Below are 10,858 nucleotides of genomic sequence, written 5' to 3' on the forward strand. Positions count from 1 at the left end.
TCTCTGTTCGCTCGGTTAGTGTGGAATCGAGCCGTTGGGATGTAACGGTCGAATTTCCACAGAGGGCAGTCGACTGCATGTTTTAGCAGTCGACTGGTAGGCGGGGTTTTCCAACCCGTGGCTTATATAACCAAGCCTTGGAAGCTTGGTTGAAGTTGACGAAATAGAGGTGGTTAATCTCTATTAGTAGTCTACTTGTGCCCTAACTTGTAAAGAGTCCTTGGTGAGAGTTGTGGTGAGGTTTCTCCACCCACAAGGAGCTACGTGAGCTAGCCAGAGGTCTTCCGGGGAGTAATCCACTGACGGATAGGGATCGTCCACCTTACGGACAGCCGTGGAGTAGGAGCTTTATCTCCGAACCACGTAAATCGGCGTGTGTTGGTTTGCTTGCTCTTTCTTGTTCTTTGTATTTGTATTTAGCTTTTGTATTTGTGTTTGTATTATTTGTATTTCGCTGCGCAACTAACAAATACGTAGAAAGCGATCGATTTGGGGGCGTCATCTATCCAACCCCCCTTCAAGCCGGTCGTCCGATCCCCAACAAGTGGTATCAGAGCGAGGTCACTCTCCATTGGACTAACCGCCAAGGAAGCAAAGATGACCGACTTAATTAAACCTCCAAAGTTTGAAGGAGGAAGCCTTGGGGACATCACCTATTGGATGATGAAGATGGAGATCTTCTTCAACACGGATTGGGACACCATGATGGTGGTAAAGGAGTCATTCAAAGTTCCAAAGGACAAGAAAGGAAAGAAGCTCCGAACACGACATTGGACGGAGGAGCAAACCTCACGATCGGAGGCAAACTCAAATGTAATAGTAATTTTAATTGATTTATTGCCTCCTAATGTGATAAGTGGTGTTGGTAAATATGAGAACTCCCATGAACTGTGGAGCAAAGTGAAGAAATTACCATGGGAGGAATTTTTGCCTACACAAGAAGAAGAAGAAAAATCCGAAGAAAGTGATGAAGTGGTCCAAGAGGAGAAGAAGGACCAATCGGATGTGGAGACCAATTCAACATCAAAAGAAGAAGAGGAAGTAAATTTGGTCACATTTGAGGAAAAGGATGAAGAAAGGTCATCCACAAGTGTGGATGAGGAAGATATAGCATCTACATCCTCAAAGGTTGAAGAAGAATCCAAGACAAGTGAAGAAGAAGAAGAAATCTTGGAAGAAGTCAACCTAGTAAGCACCTCCACCGAAGCAATGTCAAAAGATCACATCATTTGTTTCGGGTGCAATGAGAAGGGACACTACAAGAGTAGATGTCCTATGGGTAAGAAAGAGGTATCTCCTAAACTCAATTTAATTTCTTTAGAATCTAATTTGAGTTTTAGGAAGAAGAAGGAGAAGAAGCACATTAGATGCTTCACGTGTGGAGAACTTGGACACTACCACACAAGATGCTCAAGGAAGGGAGAGTTCAAGAAGTTGGAGCATCTAAAGAAGTGGGAGAAGAAGAAGAGGAGCTCAAGTCAAGGGGGAGCTTCAAGGGTAAGGGAGGTATACCCTAATTTGAAGTGTAATTCAAATTCAAATTCTTATGTTCCCATGCATGTTAGGAAAAATAATGTTAATCATTATATGCCCATGCAAAATTTTGGTTTCAAATATCATGATAGGAGTAGGGTAATTGTAGATCAAAACCCTAGGAGACTCATTCATAAAAAATCTAGAAATGGTAGAGCTAAGGAGACCCAAGGCATCAATCCCAAGAAGGGGAGACATATGCCTAGAAAGGGTAGGTCTAGGAATGTCCAATTTGGACAAATTAACTCTAGGGTTAGGAACCTAGAGAAGGAGAATCAAGCCTTAAGGGGAAAGCTTGATAAGTTAGAACAATTCCTTAAAAGATTCAATGTTGGATCTAAGGAATTAAATATGGTGTTGGGTTGCCAAAGACCCAACCATGATAGATCGGGCTTGGGATACCGATCTAGTCCCTCCAAGGCTAATGAGAGATCATGTGCTAGGGTGGCAAATGATCATGGCAAGAGAGAGTCCTCCAAAGCTAAGGGAAAGTCTTATGCTAGGGTTGCATATGACTATAGCAAGGAGAAGCCAATAAATGGCAAGGGAAAGCCATTTAATGGTAAGGAGAAATTAACCAAGGACAAAGTGTCCAAGGTTAAGAAAGATAGATTTGTAGGCCAAGTGTCACCGGAGGTGCACCGGAATGGCCTAGCCATTGTGGATGAGTCACCTAGGGAGGTGGCTAAGGCTAAGAGCTCTAGGGGGAGCTCAAAGAGTCAATTTGGGACCCATGGCCAGTGGATCTCAAGTGGGTTTTACTTGGGAGTCTAGGTTAGGTCATGGAATGTGCCAAGTGGTTTGGAGACGGACTTGAGTCTCAAACCTAAGGAATTGGCACACATGGGTTGTGTTTCATGCTTGAAAATATGACATTGGGGTCACATAGCATGATAATTGGTTTTGGATGTATAGATGCCATATAAACCAATGCTAGGGATGCATTGTGGGTTAGTATGGGCAAATACATCAAGAGGAAGCCAAAACTAGGACTTTAGGTCAAGATTCAATTGAACTTTTTAGCTAGTTTTGTGTTTTGTGTCAATCTTGGGATTGGTGATAGATATATTTTTATATATATTTTTTCCAAGTAGATATTGATATAATAGACCTCTCCACAAAATATGAGAATTTTTGGAGATCTGTGGAATTTCTAGCGCATTTCTGAAGTTGGCCAGAAAAGATTGATTTTTTCATGAATAGTGTACCAATCGACTGGTACAGTTACCAGTCGACTGGTACAGTTACCAGTCGACTGGTAATACTGCTCACGAGCACAGAATGTCTCTGTAAGCTCGTTTTCATGGGGACAGTCGACTGGTACTTCTTGCAGTCGATTGATACCAGTCTGAAAGTGTTTTCAACATTGGTTTTTGACCGGGTCAGCTCATATACATGTATGGGATCCATGGGGAATACATACATGAGTTTAGGGTCATTTGGATGACAAGTTTTCAATAATTGGGATATTATTTGAGAACTTTTTGGATGTTAGGCAAAGGGGGAGAAGTAAGCTTTAGTTGGGAAAACCTGAAAGTACCTTTGTGTAGGGGGAGCCTTGGGATAGGTTCTTAAAAAGCCCGTTGTAAAAATCCTAGCTCATGGGGAGCGTAGGTGTAGGGGGAGCCTTGGGATAGGTTCAAATGCATGATGCATTGTTACGGCGGTTGCCAAGTGTGTAAACATGGCAACGTAAGTCCATTCGGCAGTATAAGTCCAAGTGTGTAGCCTTGGCAACGTAAGTCCATTTGTTTTAGCATGTTTATTTGCTATATGTTTTCCCTAACTTAAACGTATTGCCAAACACCAAAAAGGGGGAGATTGTTGGAGCAATCCCGATGGTCCGCGGGACCATGTGTTCTGGTGTTTGGGCAAAGGGTTTAAGTTAGGTTCACCCTTGTATTTGATATGTGTATTTGAGTTGTGCAGGTTTGTAGGATACACATGTGACTCAGGTTGATGGCTTCGGGTCCGGTAAAGGATGGAGCATCCGAGGGACCGTGGACAACGCAGCGAGGACAAGGGTCGAGGGAAGCGACTTCAAGGCATATGCGAAGGATGACATTGGGGACGAGCCACGGGCTTGAATGCATCCGAGGGACGAGAGCCAAAGGAAGTAGGCTTGAAGGCAAGATGTCAAAGCTGCAAATGAAGCGTCAAATGAGTCATAAGGGTGAGGGTACGAGTGCGTGAGAGATTGTACTCGGAATAAAATCCTAATTTTAGAGTTTTACTGTAGCGCTACTGTAGCAGTACTGTAGCAGTCGACTGCATGTTTTAGCAGTCGACTGGTGCAGTCGACTGGCAGCGAACATAATGTCTCTGCTCGCTCGGTTAGTGTGGAATCGAGCCGTTGGGATGTAACGGTCGAATTTCCACAGAGGGCAGTCGACTGCATGTTTTAGCAGTCGACTGGTAGGCGGGGTTTTCCAACCCGTGGCCTATATAACCAAGCTTTGGAAGCTTGGTTGAAGTTGACGAAATAGAGGTGGTTAATCTCTATTAGTAGTCTACTTGTGCCCTAGCTTGTAAAGAGTCCTTGGTGAGAGTTGTGGTGAGGTTTCTCCACCCACAAGGAGCTACGTGAGTTAGTCGGAGGTCTTCCGGGGAGTAATCCACCAACGGATAGGGATCGTCCACCTTACGGACAGCCGTGGAGTAGGAGCTTTATCTTCGAACCACGTAAATCGGCGTGTGTTGGTTTGCTTGCTCTTTCTTGTTCTTTGTATTTGTATTTAGTTTTCGTATTTGTGTTTGTATTATTTGTATTTCGCTGCGCAACTAACAAATACGTAGAAAGCGATCGATTTGGGGGCGCCATCTATCTAACCCCCCTTCAAGCCGGTCGTACGATCCCCAACAAAACCAAGCAACATTAATGGGTATAATATCCATTTCAGTATCTACACCAAGCACCATCAATCCAGTAATCATTCCCATTGTCATTAATCCCTCAATCAAAACACGTTATCATTCTCATTGCCAAATATATACCAAGCGCCCCTGAATGTGCAAAAAGTTCACTTTGATTAGGGGTGACATACTGAAAATATCAAAAAAATTGCGTATACCGTATACCATATGTTGTACAAAAATATTTGGTATACACTCAAATTATGTTGATACCATACCAAAATTTTAGTATACTAAAAATTCAGTATATCAAATTTTCAATATACTGAATTTTCAGTATGATTAAACTCCATACTATTTAACGTAAGATGTCAGTATCAGTATAGTATACAAAATTTTTTGATATAAATGTTATACCGATACCGATATTGAAAATTATGAAACGGTATAATACCGAACCAAAATTTTCAATATACTGTTAAATCAGTATGATTTGATATATTTCAGTATGATATGTGCAGTATAACAAAATTTTAATATTTTTTCCCACCCTTAACTTTGATGATGCATACAGTAACTGGGGCATCCTTACTGGTTGTGATTTAAACTAATGATTGCTTATTCTTAGCGCCCTCTACATGCACCATTATTCTTGCTGACTATTACGTTTCTTCTCTTTTCCATCATTTATTTTAGTTGTGTTGAACAGAAAGATATATGAAATAAGAGATATGAAATAGAGAATAATCATCCCAATCCCCTAGTTACATTAATACGTCAAAGATAATAATTATTACAAGATGGCATCGGGTCCATTGGCTCCAAAGTCATAGTCATGACTCACGGCTCCATCGGCTTCTTCTAGCACCCAACGGGTGGGTACCATATTGCAGTTATAACAACCATACTCCTATTTGCCTAACAACAAATATGAATTCGTTCAGCAGGATGCGATGGTGGAGGAAGTGGTGGTGTCATGGCGTCAGCAGCCAATCTTACAGCAAGAGGCAATGGCGTGGGAAGTGGTGGTGCTGTGGCGTCAGAAGCCAGTCATACAACAAGAGGCAGAGGCACAAGAAGTAGTGGTGCTATAGCATCAGTATATATGAAAATCCAAAAGCCAAAAACAACGACAAAGAGCTTCATGTTGAAGGTTGAAGATAAACGAAGCAGATGGTAAGTGTTGTTGCAAGCTAGCCCAATTTATAGAGAGGATTAAACGTAGGGGGAGTAGCATTTAATTGTTCACGTGAAGGGCTTGGTTTTAACCAACAGAAAAGCACAGACAATTGTCGTTTGCGGAGTGTTTTAACCAAGAGAGTAAGAGGGGTGGTGGTGCGTGACAACAATAGCATCAAATGTTGACTAGGGTTGGAGAAAAATACCAAAAATTTGGTATACCATACTTATTGTACCAAAATATACTAAAAATACTGATTTTGTAGTATACCAAATTTTTTTGTACGATATTATATTGTAAATTTTTAGTATCAATATAATATTTATATCAAAATTTTTAGTATACCGTACCGATATTGAAATTTTACTATAAACGGTATGGAATTGATACCATGCTGGAATTTCGGTATACCAAAAATATGGTATAACAAAATTCTAGTACTATATCAGTATGGAATTTTTTTATTTACAATTTTTCAGTATGATAACGTCATACGAGTTGGTGGTTCAATATACTGTATTGAACTACTCTTAATGTTGACATAGAACATGTAATGTTAATGCCATTTGAGAAGGAAGCATTGGCATACCTTGAGAAAGGAAATTTTGCAAGCTATCACAACCAAACAATAGATGGTTGTTAAGGTCATTTACCAAACAAAATAATCTGGATGTAAGAAAATTATGAGATGGTAAGATCCTATATTTTCACCTTAGTAAACAAAGTTGATGGCAGAAGCGCTATTTATTGAGTGAGTATTAAACCTAACTCAAATGAGTTTAGGGTATCCACGGATATTAAATTTTTGTTTAGATTAAGAATAGAACAATGGATTGTTGTGATGGGTGTTGGACACATAATGAGTATTGTGTCTGCAAAATGTATGGAATCGATGATGAAAGGCGATCCGTGAGGTGACTTTGGTAGAGAATGTCATCCACACATAATAAAGTGTATGGCTGAGCATTATTGTAATTATGGGATGATTATTATTGAACTATCTATTTTCTCTAAAATCAAAAGAAAAAGAAAACAAAGCAGGAGACAAATTGACTAGAATTAATGAAACTAAATAAGAGGAAAAATGAAAAGGTAAAATAAGGATGCATTTGCTCACACTTCTCAATTTAGGTAAATAAGATCAAGACAAAGTGCTTCATGTTGAAGGTTGAAGACAAAGGCATCAGATGGTGGTGTCTTCGTAAACTATCAATTTATAAAGAGGGGGGGGGGAGTATGTGACATTAAATGTCCTTTGTGGAAAGGTGGTGTGCTACAGCTATCACATCAGGATATGACAAATAACATTAAATGTGGATAGTGAACGTGCAAAAATTTCACTTTGATTAGGGGTGGCATACCGAAAGTATCAAAAAAAAATTGTATATCGTATACCGTACCGAAATATTTAGTATACATAAAAATCATACCGATACCATACAAAAATTTTGGTATATCTAATTTTCAGTATACCGAATTTTTGGTAAAGTTAAATTTTGTATCATTTAGTGTAAAATTTTGGTATTGGTACGGCATACCGAAAATTTGATAAAAATTTTATATCAATACTAATACTAAAAATTTTAGTATATATGGTATAATCTATACCAAAATTTTTAGTATACCGTTAGTATATTTCAGTACGATATGTGTGATATACCAAAATTTTAATATTTTCTCCCACCCCTAACTTTGATGCAGACAATAATTGGGGCATCCTTACTCATTGTGATTTACACTAACGATTGCCTATTCTTAGCACTCCCCACACATATCATTTTTCTTGCTGACTATTAAATTTCTTGTTTCTTTTCCATCGATCTTATCTTTTAGTTGTGTTAGACAGAAATAAATATGAAACAAGAGATACGGAATAGATAATAATCATACCAATCTCCCAGTTACATTAATACATCAAAGATAATGATTATTGCCTCCATCTACTCCAAAGTCATAGTCAAGACACACGGCTCCATCAGATCCTTCACAGGTAGTTGTGGTGGAGCTAGCACCCAATGGGTGGGTACCACATCGCAGTTGTAACAACCGTACTCCTGTTTACCTGATAACAAACCTAAATTTATTCAATAGGAAGTGAAGGCAGAGGAAGTGATGGTGTCGCGGCATCAGCAACCAATCTTACAGCAGGAGGCGGAGGCGAAAAAAGTGGTGGTGTCGCGATGTCAGAAGCCAGTTATGTAGCAGGAGGTGGAGGCGGATACGAAGGAAGTAGTGGCACTGCGGCATTAACATAGATGAGAATCACAAAGACAAACAAAGGCAAAGAGCTTCAAGTTGAAGGTTGAAGACAAAGGAAGCGGATGGTAAGCATCATTACTAGATAGCCTGATTTATAGAGAGGATTAAGCGGAGGGGGAGTAGACGTTAATTGTCTGCGTGAAGAGCTTGGTTTTAACCAAGAGAAAAGCAGAGACAATTGTCGTCTGTAGAGTGTTTTAACCAAGAGAGGAAGAGGGGAGGTGGTGCCCGACAACAGTAACATCAAATGTTGACTCGAGTGGGGAAAAATGCCGAAAGTACCGAAAATGTAGTATACCGTACTTATCATACCGAAATATACCGATTTGTTGTATGCCAAAATTTTTAGTACGATATTATTCTATACCAAATTTTTTGTTATTGATATCGGTATAAGATTTATATCGAAATTTTTCGTATACCATATCGATATCAAAATTTTAGTATAAACGGTATGAAATTGATATCATACCGGAATTTTGGTATATCGAAAATTCTGTATAATGAAATCCTGGTAGGTATTGATATGAAAATTTTTTATACTTAATTTTTTAGTAGAGTAACGGTATACGAGTTGATGGTTCGGTATACTGTACTGAATCACATCCCTTAATGTTAACAAAGAATGTGGAACGTTAAGGTCATTTGAAAAGGAAGAATTGGCAAACCTTGAGAAAGGAAATTTTGCAAGCTAGTACAACCAAACTACATATGGTTGTTAAGTCCATTTACAAGAAAAAAAATCTGTAAAAAAAATTATGAGAATTTCACCTAAGTAAACCCAGTGGATAGCAGAAGGGATATTTATTGAGTAAATATTCATAGAATGACTACCTAACTCAATTGAGTTTAGGGTATCCAAGGACATTTAATTTTTATTTAGAGTAAGAATAGAACAATTGATTGTTGTGACAGGTGTTGGATAGATAATGATTATTGTGTCTGCAACATGTATCGATACCGAACATTAGATGTCTTAAGTGGGGTTACCAGGCCAACTAGTACCACCCCTATAAGGACTAATATTTTCATAGGAATATAAGATATAACATAGCTCAGTCACACAATAGCCTAAAAATTTAGATGTAGCACAGCATAGGAGCTTCATTCAGCAGAGTTCATTGATAATTTAGGATTCCATTTTGGGTTTGCCAAAAATATTACAAAATCCAATTGCATAAATGTTTGTCTGACATCAGGAGTTAATATCTTGTCGGCATGATGAACTAGACAGATCAATATCTTGTCGGCATTGGTTTGGGGTCTGACTATGAACTCCAATTGTAGGAAGAGAGAGAGTCATCCATCAGGGCTTTGGCAGTTTCCTGTACATGTTTATATTGAAGATTAATGCTTTTCCATAAATGAATGTACAAGACATATGCATGAATGTCTAGAATAAATAGGATTCATGACTAAGATTCATGAACTAGTAATCAAAGCATGTATTTCATTTAATTTTAGATACATGCATGTTGCAAGTACATAGAACTAGTTGAAGCATAGACTAGTATAAATAGGAGAAGTCTTGTACCCATTGTCAGTAGAGTTTTTTCTTAACAAGTATAATTCCAACGGCTAAAAGCATAAGTCTTGAAATACCCAACATATTTTGTGGTATCAGAGCGAAGGTTTTGGTTCTAAATATCTCTCGCATATTTATCAATGGCGTCTACAAGCAACCAAGAACTCGCGTTCACATATTCCCAACAAGGTATCCCCATCTTTGTTGGTCAAGATTTTGAATTATGGAACGTGCTTATGAGGACCGTATTCGTGTCTCACGAATTATGGGATGTTATTGATGAGGGGTATATTGCTCATACTCCGGAGGAGGTTGCGGCATTTACAAATGCGCAGAAAAAAGAGCATAAAGAGAACAAGACGAAGGATGCAAAAGCCTTGTCCTTTATGCATCAAGGGGTAAGCCGATCAATTCTTCCGCGCATTACGAGTGCTAAGACCGCAAAAGAGGCCTGACAAATTCTAAAAAATCAGTTCGGAGGCCATGAGAAGGTAATCACAATTAAATTGCAAAATCTATGGCGAGATTTCGATAATTTGGGCATGAAGGATTCCGAAAATGTGCAAGATTTTCTCTCCAGAGTTTTAACATTTTATAAATCAAATTCGAGGATATGGAGATACTCTAGAAGAGAAAAAGATTATAGAGAAAGTCCTACGATGTTTGCCAGCGAAATTTGAGCATATAGTTGCAGCGATCGAAGAATCCAAAGATTTATCAAAATTGTCTTTGGATGAACTCATGGGTTCTCTTGAAGCCCATGAAAAGAGGATGAACAGATTCTCTACTCAAACCTTGGAACAAGCTTTTCAAGGAAAAATGAATGTTTCTCAAAAAGAGAAAGACAGCCCGCAAGAGAAGAAGAATATATCGGTACAAAGAGCATCGCAAGGAAGAGGTCGTGGCAGATTTCAAAATTCTAATACTCGTGGTCAAGGTAGAGGAGGAAGAGGTAACTCTAGCTCGCGATTCAAGAATCAAGATTCAGATTCTTATTGTCGCATATGCCGAAGAAATGGTCATGACACTCAAAGTTGTTGGAATAGATGCAAAAGGTGCAGAAATGCAAATCACTCAAAAAAAGACTGTTGGTTTCAAGATGAGGATGAGACAAAGGAGGCAAACTTCTCTGAAAAAAATGAAGCCGATCAGGTATTTTATTCATGCTTAAATTCTCAACAGCAACTTGAGAATATTTGGTATGTGGACAGCGGCTGCAGCAACCATATGTCTGGAAATAAGAAGATGTTCGTGGATATCGATGAATCATTTTCATTAGAGGTAAAGATTGGAGATGGCAAAGCACTTAAAATTACTGGAAAAGGTGCGGTTTCTATTCAGACAAAAGAAGGGAAAGACAATATCATCAAAGATGTCCTTTATGTGCCGGAATTAACTCAAAATTTATTGAGTGTTGGCCAGCTCTTGCAGAAAAACTACAAGGTGGAGTTCAATAATGATCATTGTGTCATTATTGACAAGCAGAAGAAACTCACGATGGCAAGAAT

This window comes from Zingiber officinale, chromosome 2B (assembly GCF_018446385.1).
Source record: "Zingiber officinale cultivar Zhangliang chromosome 2B, Zo_v1.1, whole genome shotgun sequence".
NCBI classification, from domain to species: Eukaryota; Viridiplantae; Streptophyta; class Magnoliopsida; order Zingiberales; family Zingiberaceae; genus Zingiber; species Zingiber officinale.